The following is a 17,896-nucleotide window of genomic DNA, read 5'->3' on the forward strand; positions in this document are numbered from 1 at the left end:
GTATATATATAAGAAATAGCAATGCTATCTATATACAATTGATACATATACTAATATATATGAGTAACTATATATTTATACATTATATAAGTAACATGTTTGTAATATTTAAATATTACATATGTGATATCTATGTAATACAAACTTATTTATTATAGAAGTCATAACTAAGTTATTAAGCTGTTATCCCTTTTGACAATAAATATCATCTCTCTTGGTCTTACTTACTCTCTATTTCCCAGTTGGGCTTTTAGGCATTTGATGGTGAGAGAATGAGTTAATTTTACCTCTCTAAACAAAGCCAACTGGGAAATGGCTTGGATGCCACCATGGAGGTAATAGAAGATGCCCAATTTTGGTAAATAAAAAACATGTGACTAGATGTCTCCTCATTATTTCAATATTGTATAAATAATACTCTTAAAAATATCAAACAGATCATAAGAATATCTGATAATATTTCAACTCCAATTTTATAGAGAAACACAAATTGTAGCTGTCAGAATGATCCTCTTTCCTAAGCAAAACAACTAACGTAGCAACAAGGTGTATGAGGAGATCAGCAATTTATAAAAGGACTACCTTTTGCTTCTAGTTTTAAATTCTTCACTGGGTCAAACTGTGACTTCATGGCTACTTATTTAATGTGTGTTTGTGTGCATAGGTCTGTGTTTTCTTTCCAGTTATGTTGCCAGTTTATTCAGCAATTTTACCATTTTGACAAAGCTTATGGATTTAAGACGTTTTATAGCAGAATTATTTATTATGAACAAAGTTTCATCTTAATAAAGATGTACTTGTATGGACAAGTACATTTTAATTTTTTCAAGATACATTAATGAAAAAATATTCTGGATCTGTTTTCATTCTTTCTTTTATTCTACACTCCTTCCCCACAAAAAAGTATGCACATATACATAATTATTTTTTACATAATTATTAAGACAAAATTAATATGATTCAGTCAGAGTTCAGGTATGACATTTGTTAATTCATATGGCTAGTGCTCGAAAGGAAATATTACTTATATAAAGGTAGTCTTATAGGGCTAAGCAACAAAAGAAAACCGAATTGAATATGGCAAATAACATGGAATTAAGTACTGTTTCAAGCGTAATTTTTTTTTAAATGTGGTCATTCTGCACTGTTATTCATTCTGTTCAAAGAAAAAGCAACCTTGAGTAATGTATTTTTAAAATCAGCAACTTAATTAGAGGAAAATTTTTAAACAGGCAAAACAAAACAAAACACCCAGAGTATGAAAATCAAAACAGGAAATTATGTTACAATAAGAGGTAATCAAATCATTCCTTTAAGAAGCGTAGAGGCGGCGGCCAAATGGCAGCGCCTGAGGAGCCGGATATAACCCAGGAGCAGACAGAGAAACTGCTGCAGTTTCAGGATCTAACTGGCATAGCAACTATGGATCAATGCTGCCATCCCTTGGAACAGCATTACTGGGACATAGAGGCTGCTGTACAGGACCGATTGAATGAACAAGAGGGTGTGCCAGATGTTTTCAACCCACCTCCATCCTGACCCCTGCAAGTTAATACAGTTGAGCACAGGCTCTACAGTTAGGCTATTGCAAGACCACAGCCAAGGGGGCTGCCTGGATGGGGTTATTACTTAATAATGCTTCCATTCCGATTTACCTACACAATACTTGATATATTTAGGTTTGCCCCTCGCAGCTGGGTCACTGACCCCGTTGGGGACATTGTTTCATTTATGCTCTCTTTTGAAGAGAAATATGGGAGGGCACACCCTGCCTTCCACCAGGGAACGTACAGCCAGGCACTTAACGATGCCAAGCGGGAGCTTTGGTTGCTTTTGGTTTGTCTTCATGGAGATGATCCCCAGGACTCCGATGAGTTCTGTTGCAACACACTCTGGGCCCTGAAGTTACTTCCCTAATAAACACTAGGATGCTTCGCTGGGCATGCTCCGCAAATAAACCTGAGGGATATAGGGTCTTGCAGGGTTTAGGAGGGAACACCTATCCATTCCTGGCCTTGATTATGCTGAAGGATCAGAGAACGACTGCAGTGGGACCCGATGACCTTATTAACCAGCTGACATGTATCATGGATGCAAACCAGACTTACCTCGTGTCAGAACGCCTTGAAAGGGAAGAACGAAATCAGACCCAGGTCCTGCGACAACAGAAAGACGAGGCCTATCTGGCCTCTCTCAGGGCTGACCAGGAGAAGGAAAGGAAGACACGGGAGGAGCCAGAGCTGAAGGGGCGCAAGGAGGAGGAGGAGGTGCAACAGCAAAAGTTGGCAGAGGAGAGAGGTGCGCGGAATCTACAAGAGGAAAAGGAGGGGAAGCTGGAGTATCTGCCCCCAGAGCCTTCCCCTGATGACCCTGAAAGTGTCAAGATCATTTTCAAATTAGCCAATGATTCTCGAGTAGAGAGATGATTCCACTTTTCACAGTCTCTAACAGTAATCCATGACTACTTCTTCTCCTTGAAAGAAAGCCCTGAAAAGTTTCAGATTGAAGCCAACTTTCCCCGGCGGGTGCTGCCTTGCATCCCTTCAGAGGAGTGGCCCAACACCCCCACACTTCAGGAGGCCAGACTTAGCCACACAGAAGTTCTCTGTTCAGGACCTGAAAGATGAATGACATTTTTCTTCCCTCTCCCCTCCTAATCCCTAAACGAAATGGAGAAACAAACAAACAAACAAAAACCGAGAGAGAAATTCATATTATTATTATAATACAATATTTTTTTTAAGATTGCTGTATCCTAAGGGAGGATCAGAAACCATGCAGCCCAAAAGAGTCACCACCTGTGTGTGTGTGTGCGAAGGTCAGCAGTGAACGTTCCCACTGGCAAGCCCACCCTTCCCTACTGCCTCTGCACCACACACCTTCCAAAGAAAGGTCGAAGGACTTCGACCCAGTCATTGTCCCAACTGGGGAAGGGGACATTCCCACTAGTTCTCATTCATCCTTGCTTTTATGAAAAATAAAAGTGGAAAAAAACATCTATCAACCAGCTACTACTGCAGCATCTCCTGACGACTTGCTTCTCCCACCACCAGAGAAGAGGCACAGAAGAGAGATGTTCCTTGAACTTCCCACATTTTATGAATAACTTCTAAATGTTTTTTGTTGCTTTGTAATGACCAAAGGAATGAGACTGACAATGTTGTGCCCCTAAGTAATAAGCAGGTCAGCACAAGGTGGGTGCAGCCCAAAATAGTCAGTCCTGCTCTGCTTGTCCAGGGGTAGGGGGTTTTGTTAAATTTCCTGAGTCCCACAACATAGCTGGGTTTTTTTTTTTTTAACTTTATTTGATAAAGAGCCAATTCTTAAGCCCATGAATTCATGCTCTGGGCTCCTTAGCCCACAAGAGTGTAATAAAGGTGACCTGGGCTGGTTTGTGCTTATTTTTGCCATTGTCCCTCTCACATTCCTAGAGAGGTTGTTCTTTTTGGTCCAACTCTTGCTGTCCTTTCTTACCATCTATGCGCCTCGCTTGGAGTATTGGGAGAAATCTGGAGTTCATTGCCCCACAAAGTCTCTGTACCGATATCCCCATATATGCAGTGTGAACTCTGTGTATACTCATTAACTGCAGTTGTCCCTTGGAATCTGTACTAGATGGTTACTATACAATCTGAACCAAAGGATAGCAGCTCTTCATTCCTCTTCTGATGTGTACGTGCTCTTCCTGCCCAGCCCCGAGTGTTCCTGAATTGCCAATCTTGGTGCCTTATCAAAGGACTAGCAGGGTCAATGGTAGAACCAGCAGAACCCCATGATGGTGCCCTGCCTGTATCAGTGGGAGAAGTGGGTGGTGGTGGTGGTGGTGGTGGTTCAAGGATAGAACTAGAAACCTTGAAGGGAGCCAAGACAGAACTCCAGGTGTGTGTAAACTGCTGGAAGGTACAGTTAGTTTCTGATATAGCCACCTGCTGGAGGCAGGTTTTAATCCTCTCCCTCTATTGCTGTTTTGAGGTAATAGGGGTTTTTTAACCTCTGGATGGATGTCCCTTCTTTGGTTGAGTTTATGGTAATGGGTACATGGGTCATGCCATGTATTATTAACAGATGTCAGCATGAGCTGGCAAATATTCCAAAGTGTTCTATAGCTAGACTGGTGCAGACTTGTAACACAGCAACCTACTGAAGTAACTGGAGCCTAGCATGCTTTGAGGCCAGGCTTCATATCAAGATAAAACATAACGTGGTAGATTTGCAGTCTCCAAAGGCTTTCTCTCTTGCTTCCCTAAAATCTAAGGGCAACTCTTTCTCTTTTAGGTAGCAGTGATGTACGTGGCTTCTCCTCTGCATCCCACAGTGGTTGGGGTAAACATGGGTAAGGGACAGAATAAGGAACCTCACAAGGCACCACCTAGGGAGCCCGGGAATTACCCAGTGGTCTTGGCACAGATGTCTAAAACACCATCTCTAGGAAAATTTAATTTAATTCTGCTCCTCGCTGCCGATTATTCCATTTTGTTTACTGCTGCCTCAAGGCCAGATGAGTGGGAAGTCACTGTCTATTGGCATGAAAGGTAACTGGAATGGATACCAGGATAAAGCATGTTCTCTATTCAGCCTTATGTGAAGTCTGCTTCATGCTTACAACCATGCAAAGAGGAATTTTCCCACATAACTTTGAGTCTCCCTCCCTGTCAAACTCATAGCTATTTCCCCGGCAGTACACAGAAGGGCAGGATATTAAGGGCCTTCTCTAGGTTGGGTATTGTTTTGGGTGTTTTGCCCACACATCTTTGGGAAGTTGTAAAACTTTTTCCTTAATTCAGTCTGCATCTTATTCTACAACGTGCACGTTATGTCTCTTGGCCTTTCAATACTTGTTCAGGGAAGGAGGTCAGATGCCAGACTGTTAAGAAAAAGTGTATGTCGGTACGGTTCTTGGGATGGCCTACCCATTTACTTTAGGTTTCAGGAAGTTTTATCTGAAGCACATGTTCCTTCCTAGTCCATGTGGAAACAAGCCTGCTTTGCTCAGACCCCATTCCTGTCTCCTTACCGTAGGGCTGCTGCATAGGTGTCATCTCCCTTCCTCCTCCAGGAAGGATGCACATTTTGTCACTTAAAGCCAGTACAATCTGTTACTCCCAAGGACCTCGGAACTCCATGGGACCTGCAAGGGAGAAAATACTGAGAAGCCGATGATCTGCAAGGATTCGCTCATTTCCAGATCACCTCCGGGTTATTTCAGCTGTTTATCAAACAGCAAGCCATCAGCCTTAAAAAAAAAAAAAAAAAAAAAAAAAAAAACACTTGTTTCAAGTTCTCTTCTGCATCCCAAAACTGACGTTGTAGATTCAACTGAATGACATGGGAAATGACCAAGCAAAGACACCCAGTTGGAGTCCGTTGAATTTCTGCAGTTAGTGGGGCATTTCTGGTCTTTTCTTCCACTTCTGCAGAATTTCCTGCAGCAAATACTTCTTTTGTCCTTGCTTGCCTCCACTGTGATGTTTGGATAAAAAATGATCAGAGAATATCTCTTAAAAAATAATAAGGAACCTAGAATCTTCAGCTGAGCAGTCATTATGAAAATTGCTAATGGTGCCAAGGCCAAGGAAAGAGTTTCAGAAAATGACTGTGGGAGGAAAGAGTGATAACCCCCAGAATGCAAAATCAGGGGAGTATTACCTGGTGCTTGAACAAGGAGCTCCACTTTGCAACTGTTTCCTTTTTTTTTTTTTTTTTTAGGACTTGTGAGGAATGCAGCAAACAGGAAATCCCTCCACAAAAGATGCAGTGTCCCAACTTGGTACTGCGCCTGAATAGTTTACGTGATAATTTACTGAAGAAATCTAGTGTACTTTAAATTTTTTTCATAAAAGTTCCCATTGTGTTGTAGGTTAACATTAAATGTTTTATACAAAAAAATCATTTTTAATCATTAATGATTAAATCATTCTGGTAAAAGATTAATATCAATGTAGTATGAATAAGCCCATTATAAATAGCATGTTGTCTGAAAATGGAAAGAAGAGTTTAGATACATGAACCTGAAAGTCATCACTAGAAACCATTAAGATACCTAGAATTTTCATCTGAATTCACTCATTCTTAATTGATCATTTATCTATCACCAGTAGGTTGGACTTTTGTGGGGTTTGGGATAAAAAAAGAAAAAAGAAAAAAAACCAAACTCTCCTTAAGTAACTTTCATTCAATCAAGATAAAGAAAAAATATAAACAGGTAATAGCAACATTCTCTATCTGTATACAAAATGCTTATAGATGCTACTTATTTATTATATGCCCATGTCAGAATTTGTTTTTTTTTAATTTTTTTTAATTTTTATTTATTTATGATAGTCACACAGAGAGAGAGAGAGAGGCAGAGACATAGGCAGAGGGAGAAGCAGGCTCCATGCACCGGGAGCCCGACGTGGGATTCGATCCTGGGTCTCCAGGATTGCGCCCTGGGTGTAAGGAAGGCGCTAAACCACTGCGCCACCCAGGGTTCCCCCATGTCAGAATTTGTATACATAAACCAAGTCAGGGATGCTGGCCACCTCTTTGAAGTTTTTCACCATTTTACCCAACTCTTCATTCTTGTTTGATAGTTATTAAACACCTGAGGGGAAGAATCTAGTAAAACCAAAATATTTAAATAGTCACACAATGGTCATTTTGACAGAGATGTTGCTGGTCATAAACCAGTCATGTGGGGATCCCTGGATGGCTCAGCGGTTTAGTGCCTGCCCTTGGCCTAGGGCGTGGTCCTGGAGTCCCGGGATCGAGTCCTGCGTCGGGCTCCTGGCATGGAGCCTGCTTCTCCCTCTGCCTGTGTCTCCGCCTCTCTCTCTCTTGTCTCTGTCTCTGTCTCTAATGAATAAATAAAATCTTAAAAAATAAATAAATAAACCAGTCATGTGAATTACACCAAGTTATTTTGCAGCTGATTATACAGCTGTAAGTACTTCTTTTAGTGATTGCATCAAGAGTACTAATATATACATCTGGATTGGAAGACTGAGATGCAGTATTGAGGTGGAAGGCTTATTTGAAATCCATCTGCTATGGATTTTAACTTCACCAGGGTGGTAAAATGATCTGAACCACATAATCTACTCTAGTATCTTCTCCTAGTTTCATAGGGAACAGCAGGAGAGATACAAAGTTGCGAGAAATCCAAAGTTGGAAACCTTTTCATGTAGTGTTCCTGAATCTCAAGGAAATCCAGCTTATTAGTTTCAAAAGATTCAGCCACTACTGCATCTGTGCTTCCATCTGGGTGGGGACCTAACTGAAATGTGATTCCATGTTGGAAACCAGTATACAGAAAAGTCAGTTCCCAGCTTCAGAGGAGATTGGCAGAATACAGTTTGGATCCAGGTTCAGTAAGTACAATTTGCTAGTTTATTTTAGTTTCCAAAGCCATCCAACTTTCATTTGCCCTGGCTCTTGATTTTTTAGAAACTTGGCAATAGAATGATCTTATTAAATAGATCCTCCCCTCATATAAGCATCTTCAGATTGAAAGGCCACATAAATTTTGTTTTTCAATTCTAAACGCATACAAGATTTTTATCTGTCCCATTATGGATCAGACTTACCTTTCGTTTCTCCCTAGCTCTCCTGTATTTTTTTCTGTATTCATTTAGATTTAATTTTTTTAAGGCAAGAACCATGTATAAGGTGACTTATTCATGTTCAAAATCTTAGTACTTAATACAAAATCTGGCATATAGTCATTAATCAATAGCATTATAGTTAAGAATACATATTATGAGGAAAACATTTTCTATTAACATAGATTACTTTTCAGGCCTATCATATATGACATATATATGTATATACACATGTATACACATATCTGTGATACATATCTCTCTATATGTTACAGTAATAATTGGTATGTGAAGTTGTACCTGCACATATATATATAATCTCTATCAGATTCCCTAGCCATAATATCAACACAGCAAAGAATACATCTTAATAGAAAGATTTATGATTAGTAAATTAAACAGAGAATGGCAATATGACCCAGCAATTTCACTCCTAGGTATCTGCTCAAAAGAATGAAAACTATTACTCAAACAAAAAATTGTATGTAGATGTTCATAGCAAAATTCACAATAGCCAAAAGGTAGAAAGGATGCAAATATCCACCAACTGAGGAACAGATAAACAGAATGTGACATAATACATACAAAGAATATTATTCAGCCATAGAAATAATGAAGTCCTAGCACATGCTACAACACGGATCAAGCTTGAAAACTTTATAATGAGGGAAAGAAACCAGTCATAAAAGTTACATATTATATGATTCCATTTATATCAAAAATCCACCCTGACACATACATAGAGACAGGAAGAAGATCTGTGGTTGCCAGGGGCTGGGCTGGGCACGAAGTGATGGGAAGATAATAGTTGGTTTCTTTCGGGGTTGATAGAAATGTTTGGAGCTAGATAGAAGTGATGGTTTTCACACATTGTGAATGTAAAGTAAATGCTAAATTTCACATTTGAAAGTGGTTAAAATGGTAAATTGTATGTGTATTTTACCATAACAAAAATATTTGTGCCAGAATTGCTGTTTAATCAAACTACATTTTAAAAATTAAAAATCTTGAATTCATTATTTTTTTCTAGAATTATATAGCAGTTATAGCTCACCTGACTTACTTGACTAAAATCATCTTTTTTTTTTATTTTTATTTATTTATGATAGTCACAGAGAGAGAGAGGCAGAGACACAGGCAGAGGGAGAAGCAGGCTCCATGCACCGGGAGCCCGAAGTGGGATTCGATCCTGGGTCTCCAGGATCGCGCCCTGGGCCAAAGGCAGGCGCCAAACCGCTGCGCCACCCAGGGTTCCCTTCTTTTTTTTTTTTTAAGGAAACTTCAGTCTATTGAAATCTCTGTTCTCTATCGATGAAAATATATCAAAATCATTAATTACTTTAGTTCAAATGATTGATTGTTATCCATAGTTCACCTACTCTTTTCTTTTCCATTATAATAACTAATTCAATGCTGTTCCTTTGAGAAAAAGGCAGGTTTTTTTAAATTAAATACTGAAAATCTAAATATTTTTGTGGATACAATTAATTTTTTCAAAGAAAATTATTTTAAAAGTTTTACCTGCCATTGCTTTGTAGTTCATAATCATTAGAATTCATAACATAATCATTACTTTACTGTCTTATGTCACTGGATAGAGATCATCAATATGTAAATTATATATATAATAGATGGAGTTATAAACACTAAAAGTATCGAGTCAATGGAATAATATTACGAAGGAGAGATGATGTTGAAATTATGGTGGTGTAGATGAGCTTCACTGAAAAATATAAACTTTCACATGCATCTAGAAAAATTGATAGGATTTGATAGTTTACCATAGCAGGAGAGAATGATGAACATTCCAGGTGTCCAGGCAAGACAGAAGATGCTTCAGGATTTCAATATCTCCATTGTAAATGATTGAAAATGCCTTGCCACTATTTCCCAGCGTGTAACTGCATCCACTCATACGTGTCCTGTACACTCTGGGATGAGAGATCTTTCTAAAAGACAAATCTATTTGGCCTAATAATTACAATAGCATGCATTTATGCAGTGGTTACTTTGTCCCAGACACTGTTGTGTCTTCACAGTTAAACACTTAATCATCATAACAATTGTGCAAGATTTTTCCTTACCCTGTCAAAATACTTATAAATATTACAAGAAAATCAGATTCTGAATCCTACCATGAGCTGCCTGTATCTTCTGACTCAATGTTCAAACCAAATGACTCAAATACAAGAGAAACAGTAACTTATCCAATTATCTAATAGGTACTTACTGAATGCCACGTCCTCTCACCCCTCCATATGTCTTTGTCTGTGTGATGTCTGTGGACTCAAATGTTCCCTACTACCTTCTTATTTCCTCTGCCTTTTGTATGAATGTACATTCCCTCTCACCTTTGAGCAGTATTCTCTGATGTAAAAATAGTTACACTTTGTTTTTATGCCCAGGTTTTGGCTATTATTTATAAAGCTGTGTTAAAGATTCAAATATAGTTCTTTGTGTAAACATATATTTTCATTTTTGTTGGGTAAGTGCCTATAAGAGGAATTGCTGGATCATTAGGAAAGTCAAGTTTAACTTTCTGAGAAACTGCCAAACCACTCTCCAAAGTGCAGTGGCACATTTCATTTCTTACAATCATTTTGTCCCTCATCTTCAACAAAACTTAGTATTATTGGTTTTATTAATTTCAGCCATTCTGCTGAGCATGTAGTGCTATCATATGTGATCTGGTTTGTGTTTTCCTAATGACTAATGATGTTGAGCGTCCTTTCCTGTGTATTTTCCGTTCGTTTATCTTCTATGGTGAAATGTATGATAAAATCAAAACCCCATTTTAATTAAGTTACTTGGTTTCATACTAAGGAGTAGTAAGTTTATTTAGATATTCAACTTACATGTCCTTTATCACATATATGTGTTACAAATATTTCACTTGAATTTACAACCCTGAGGTCAGGAGTCCCTCGCTCCACTGACTGAGCCAGCCAGGCTCCGTAGCCTGCTTTACTTTTTTATACTACTTTGGACTCTTATTTTTCCTGAATCTGTGTGTATATACTTTTTAGCAACTTGGGAAAATTCTGGCTATTTGTTATTCAAATATTTTGTTCTTACTCTGTGTCCTTCATTTTCTAGCAATCCAATTACATGAATGTATGCTCTGTTAATATACCAAGTCCTTTGTTTTTAAGCTTGGTAAGAAAAGTCTTGGGAAATTTTTATACTTAATTTAGCTTCAAAACTAAGGCAGTATCCTGAGGACTCTACTTAATGCCCTGTGGATCACTAGATCTTTCCACACTGGCAAGTGGACACATGAGTTATCCTCAGCCCTGTGAGAGCTCCAGGAACTTTTCTACTCCTTTCCTGTAGCTCTTTCCAAGGCTTCTGGTATTTTCTTCTCATGAAATGTACAGAGCAATACTCAGTGACAGAATTGGGAGATTCTTTGAGGTTTTACAGAGTTGTGTGTCTCTGCAACTACCCACTCCGCTCTCTTATTCTGACCTGTCAAATCTAGTTTTCTTGACTGCTCCCAAAATTTGGTCTCTATCTCTGCAACTTGGCAAGATGGCTTGATTCCATTACAGCTAACCCTCCTTTGTTGTTTGGTACAATTGAAGGGCTCATCTTTTTTGTGGTTCACTTATGCCAGGGGTCATAGTCCTATGTTGCTTGTTGTCCAGTATTTGAAAAATGTTACTTATGTTTTGTCTGCTGTCTAATTGTTTAACACAGAAGAGGTTTTTTTGTTTTGTTTTGTTTTGTTTTGTTTTTGTTATTTCCTCCTAACCAAGGTTGAAGTTCTAGTCCAATTCCACATGTTGAGTTTAAGGAATTGATGAAACATATAGCAAGGTGTCAAAACAGGCAAACATGGCCTTAGAAAGGAGCTTATTTTTATATTAAATTTCCCAATTATTTTTTAAGTATAAAATTGAAAGTAGAGAAATAAGTGATTCATTGGGAATTACTATATATTATATTCAAAAAGCAGAAGACTAAAGATGTAATTCTTGGGGAGTCATATGTAAGAGAAGAAAGATTTATAAAAGTAAAGTTATATGTTAAATAAAAGCAGACACAATTTTAAGAAATTTGGAGTTATTCTGAAAATTGATTGGTACTTAAAGGAAGAACCATGTTCTGATGTTTTCCCCTAAAATTTCAGCAAGTTCTAAAAAAAAATAAACATAAAAATAAAATAAAATTTCAGCAAGTTCTTGATTGAAAAATTTTAAAGGGATATTATTTTCCAATGAAATGACAGTTGGTATCAGACATTTGTGCCTGCTGACAAGACAGTGACATGGTATCACAACAAGTGCCTACGATTCAAATGGTGTCTAGACAGGAGGGATCATTTTAAACTTCTTATTTTTCACTGTCATCAAATTCTGTACCATACATTTTCTTTTATGCACAGTGATTAGACATAGATTTTACATAAAAGGAACATAGAGGGGACAATACTGTTGTATACTGTAAATAATTAGAGGAGTCAGTTTATTTAAGTAGATTGTTCAAGTTAAGTAGATGTTCAAGAGTATAGTCTATAGCTCTCTCATGAAGATAAAATCAAAACACTGAACTGTGACTTAATTCTTTGATATATACATGTACACATGCGTGCATATGTAAATGATTGAGATATGATACCAAATTAAATCATCTGTCAATCTAAAATAATTCTAGTAGACTAATTTATTGACTATTCTATTTCACTTCGCTTGATAAATATTGTTAGAGTTGTAAAACTAGAACCTTTAGTTTTATAATTACATTAAAATATATCCTTGACTCTATCTTTGATTGGTAGTTCCCTGGGAGATGAAGGAATTTTGTGATAAAAATATAAGTGAACATCTGAATTTAAAGAAACTTGTGGATTTCTAGAGAATTATAAATTATCCTTAAATTACCAAACTTTAAGTGATCAGAAATCATATAGAGCTAATCATGTCAGCTATTCTGAAAAAGTTGAATAATTTCCTAGTTAAGCCCATTTGGAAATGCACAGAGAAAAAATTTTAAATGCTTTAAATAATTTATTATATCTTTTCGGAAAGAAATTTCTGGGGTAAGTACAGTACATTTCAAAGACATAAGAATCATAAACATGAGTGGGAAATATCAGAAAGGGAGACAGAACATGAGAGACTCCTAACTCTGGGAAACGAACAAGGGGTGGTAGAATGGGAGGTGGGCAAGGGGTGGGGGTGACTGGGTGACGGGCACTGAGCGGGACACTTGATGGGATGAGCACTGGGTGTTATGCTATATGTGGGCAAATTGAACACCAATAAAAAATAAATAAACAAATAAAAAACAAAGACATAAGAATCAAATGATCACGTCTTTACTAATTTATTTTGGCATTAAAACCATGTTCATTGTGCGGAATCAGAAAAGACCCCGAATAGCCAGGGGAATTTTAAAAAAGAAAACCATAGCTGGGGGCATCACAATGCCAGATTTCAGGTTGTACTACAAAGCTGTGGTCATCAAGACAGTGTGGTACTGGCACAAAAATAGACACATAGATCAATGGAACAGAATAGAGAACCCAGAAGTGGACCCTGAAATGTATGGTCATCTAATATTCGATAAAGGAGGAAAGACTATCCATTGGAAGAAAGACAGTCTCTTCAATAAATGGTGTTCAATTTACCAACATACAGAAAAAAATTGGGAAAATTGGGAAAAAAGTTGGGAAAATTGGACATCTACATGCAGAAGAATGAAACTGGACCACTCTCTTTCACCATACACAAAGATAAACTCAAAATGGATGAGAGATCTAAATGTGAGACAAGAGTCCATCAAAATCCTAGAGGAGAACACAGGCAACACCCTTTTTGAACTCGGCCACAGTAACTTCTTGCAAGATACATCAACAAAGGCAAAAGAAACAAAAGCAAAAATGAACTATTGGGACTTCATCAAGATAAGAAGCTTTTGCACAGCAAAGGATACAGTAAAAAAAACTAAAAGACAACCTACAGAATGGGAGAGGATATTTGCAAACGACATATCAGATAAAGGGCTAGTTTCCAAAATCTATAAAGAACTTATTAAACTCAACACCAAAGAAACAAACAATCCAATCATGAAATGGGCAAAAGACATGAAGAGAAATCTCACAGAGCAAGACATGGACATGGCCAACATGCACATGAGAAAATGCTCTGCATCACTTGCCATCAGGGAAATACAAATCAAAACCACAATGAGATACCACCTCACACCAGTGAGAATGGGGAAAATTAACAAGGCAGGAAACAACAAATGTTGGAGAGGATGCGGAGAAAAGGGAACCCTCTTACACTGTTGGTGGGAATGTGAACTGGTGCAGCCACTCTGGAAAACTGTGTGGAGGTTCCTCAAAGAGTTAAAAATAGACCTGCCCTACGACCCAGCAATTGCACTGTTGGGGATTTACCCCAAAGATTCAGATGCAACGAAACGTCGGGACACCTGCACCCCGATGTTTCTATCAGCAATGGCCACAATAGCCAAACTGTGGAAGGAGCCTCGGTGTCCATCGAAAGATGAATGGATAAAGAAGATGTGGTTTATGTATACAATGGAATATTACTCAGCTATTAGAAACGACAAATACCCACCATTTGCTTCAACGTGGATGGAACTGGAGGGTATTATGCTGAGTGAAATAAGTCAATCGGAGAAGGACAAGCAGTGTATGTTCTCATTCATTTGGGGAATATAAATAATAGTGAAAGGGAATATAAAGGAAGGGAGAAGAAATGTTGGGAAATATCAGGAAGGGAGACAGAACATAAAGACTCCTAACTCGGGGAAACGAACTAGGGGTGGTGGAAGGGGGGAGGAGGGCGGGTGTTGGAGGGGAATGGGTGACGGGCACTGAGGTGGACACTTGACGGGATGAGCACTGGGTGTTTTTCTGTATGTTGGTAAATTGAACACCAATAAAAATTAATTTAAAAAAAAACATGTTCAATTATGGATCAACTTTCTATACATATTCCTAAGAACTATCCATCATTCCACAAGTTTAGATTAACTTTTAGTAAAATATATACAAAGAAACTGTAGTCTGTATTTTAAAGTTTTTTCCCCAAACCTATAGTAATTTTATTTATGAAGCAAAAATAAAACATTTATCTTTAAATTAAATAGCGTCATAATACCAACATTTTGGGAAGCACTTTATTCTTAATCTACGTAGGACTGGAATAAACATAAACTGTGACCTACTGTATCTTAACCCCTGAGAAACTCATATCCGCATGTACCCAAATGTATGTATAATTTTCAGAAAAGCATTGTTCAAAATAGTTTGACAGTAGGGAGTAATATCCAAACATTTTTCAACAACAGAATGCATAGAGTGTGGTATTATCATTACAATATTATAATTAAGACCTATAACAATAATTTAACCACAACCACACTCAAGAACATAACTGCATCTTATGATAAATTGTGATAAAGATGTAAGACATAGAAATACATATAATGTGATTTTTGGGGGGTAGTTAAGAACAGGTAAATCTAAACTTCATTCTTTGGGATGTACACCTGATAGTAAAACAAACAGAATAAGGAAATTATTACTAAGTTATGATAGGGTTCTTGCAGAATGATGGAAAGTGATTGCTTGAGGGTTTCTTGAGTAAGGCAATGTTCTTTTTCTTGGCCTAGATGTTGTTTATAGGATCACATACATTTTAATTGTTTGCTAAACAATTGTTTGTCAAAGCTGTGTTTGATGCACTTGTGTCTAATAACAAAAAAATTTTAAATATAAAATTTCAGAAATGACCGACCTAACAATATTTGGTATATAACAGGTTTTCAAGCTCTTTACAAGTTTCTGTACAAATGACTTTTTCTCTATGTCAGTTTTATCATTTGCTATGTAAATACTAAGTATCCTCTTCATATTTCTAAGCAGATTAATCTATGATTTAATCTTTTTATTTGAACAAACTTTGTTTAACCGGTGCAGCCCTGTCAATTTCCCCATATGTTGCTTTCATATTTCACTATGAACAATTTATCCCTCTCAAGTTAATATGGAAAAACATGGATTTTATTGATGATACATCTTGTGTTTAATTGTGAAGCACCACTGTGACTAATGAGACTTGTGTTCTTGTTATTTACTTGTAATTTATTAAGATCTGTCTTTGGAAAGGGGCAAATAGAACACATTATGTTGTTGATGACAATATTTGATAGTCAATAATCATTACCTGATTAAAATATAAGAATCAGGGATGGGATACTTATATCTTTTGTAAGTAAAAGCAGGAATATAGGCTGCAGAGAGAAAAAGGACAGAAAATCCAGGCCTATGAGATACTTGGAGATGGATGTCTGAGAGATCCAGATACCCAGATTCACAAAAAACAGTGACATATGGATTATGTGCCATATGTAATTTCTGAAAGAATTCCTATCTACTAAGTATCAATCCAAAAAGCAGTAATTGATGAATAGGATTGAAGTTCTTTCAATAGCCTGCTTTAAATATAGATGGTATAAAATCTGTTTCGTGAGAAACAAGATAATCTGATAGAAAACTAGCTATATGATATTAAGTAAATGGTTCTTATTTCTTCATATAAAAAGCACGTTACCGCCATGTAAAGCAAGTGATTCTTAGGTTGAAAACCTCAACATGCCTGGTTCTTGATGTACAGAATCCTTTCTGCATGAAAGAAAGACCTTGGATCTTTTGGGGTTTTTATTTGAGGATTCCAGTGTTCAGTATATTAGGAGAAAGTCTACCAGTGTAGCTGACGCAATAAGTTCACAATCTCATGTAGGCAGCTGCATCTCTGGGATGGCCAGCCCCAGGCTAATTGCCAACCAAGCAAAGAGTTCATTTTTGCCTGCGTTCTTCCAATGAGGATACAACTAGAATGAGTGCTGGTGTTGGGGGAGGCTAAACTCCACATCTACGCATCTTAGGTTCTCCCCGGGGGGACTCATTACCAAGAGGATATCATCAAAAGAAAAAATTTATAAAGGTTTGCAGTGCACATCACACCGAAGAAATCAAAAATAAAGAGGAACTCAAAGCAGCAGCTTAAAACTGCCGGCTTTATAGCGTCTTCAGCAAAGAACAATAATACATTTGTAGAAAAAATGATAGCCTAAAGAAAAGCAATTTTAGACTATCAAGGGCGGCATACTGGAAAGGTAAATATATGGGAAGACATTAACACTAAGATTTGTTTCTGGATTCCTCTTCCCAAAAATATATATACATATATATTTTGGGGTGGCATATCCCAGCTTCCTTCACAAGGCTTTATGCCTCGCTCTAAGGAATCCCTGCTGAGCCAAGCTCTAGTTATTGGTATTTGAGTTAAATTACAGTTATAGGTGGAATGGGTTTATGAGTCATTTCATTAGAATGTTTTCAAAAGATGTGCCCTTAGTCTCTTCTTTGACCAAAAGTGTGTGCAGAAGCCCCATCCTCTAAGGGATTGTACAGAATGTCTGAAGCTGTATAGAGTTGGGGTGTTTTTCCCCCCTCCTGAGGAAAGCAAGATTACTCTTTAACAGTTAAAAGCGTTGTTCCTATTAGGGATAATGTAACACCACGTCATCCTTCCTATATAGTACAATCATTATGCATACACTATAAAAACAGACTGCATGGTGACTAATTTTCAAATAAACCCATAGACTAAATCACAGCATATATAAATCATTTCTATCTCAACTGCTCACTTAAACCTGAACAAATTTTCTGGAAGCATGTTAATTTTCCTATGATACTCCTTAATATTTCTTGCAGAGCTGGTTTGGTGGTCACATATTCTTGCAGTTTCTGCCTATCTTGGAAGCTCTTTATCTCTCCTTCTATTCTGAATGAGAGCCTTGCTGGATAGAGTTTTCTTGCCTGCATGTTCTTCTCATCTAGGACCCTGAATCAATCCCGCCAGCCCTTTCTGGCCTCCCAGGTCTCTGAGGAGAGGTCTGCTATTAATGTAACAATTCTCCCCATATTCGTTAAGAATCTGCTGCCTCTATCTACTTTACAGATTTTCTCTTTTTCTATAGAATTTGCAAGTTTCACTATTAAGTGTTGAGGTGTTGAACGGTTTTTATTGATTTGGGGGGAGGACCACTCTATCTCCTGGGTCTGAGTGCCTATTCCCCTCCTGAATTAGGGAAGCTCTCAGCTTGGATTTGTTTAAATATGCTTTCTGGCCCTCTGTCCTTCTGGGTGCTCTCTGGAACCCCAGTGATACGTAATTCTTCCTTCTGAAGCTGTCATGTATTTCCCTTAACCTTTCCTCGTGGTCCTTTCATTGTTTTTCTCTGTTTTCCTCAGCTTCCTTCCTTGCCATCAA

At 37.6% G+C, this 17,896-nt stretch overlaps 1 pseudogene; it reads left to right on the plus strand.

Annotated features, from left to right (window-relative positions):
* The first annotated feature begins 1,039 nt into the window (after positions 1–1,039).
* On the plus strand, positions 1,040–3,391 carry LOC140597422 (FAS-associated factor 2 pseudogene; annotated as a pseudogene).
* Positions 3,392–17,896: the final 14,505 nt, after the last annotated feature.

Source organism: Vulpes vulpes, unplaced genomic scaffold (genome assembly GCF_048418805.1).
Source record: "Vulpes vulpes isolate BD-2025 unplaced genomic scaffold, VulVul3 u000000663, whole genome shotgun sequence".
NCBI lineage: Eukaryota > Metazoa > Chordata > Mammalia > Carnivora > Canidae > Vulpes > Vulpes vulpes.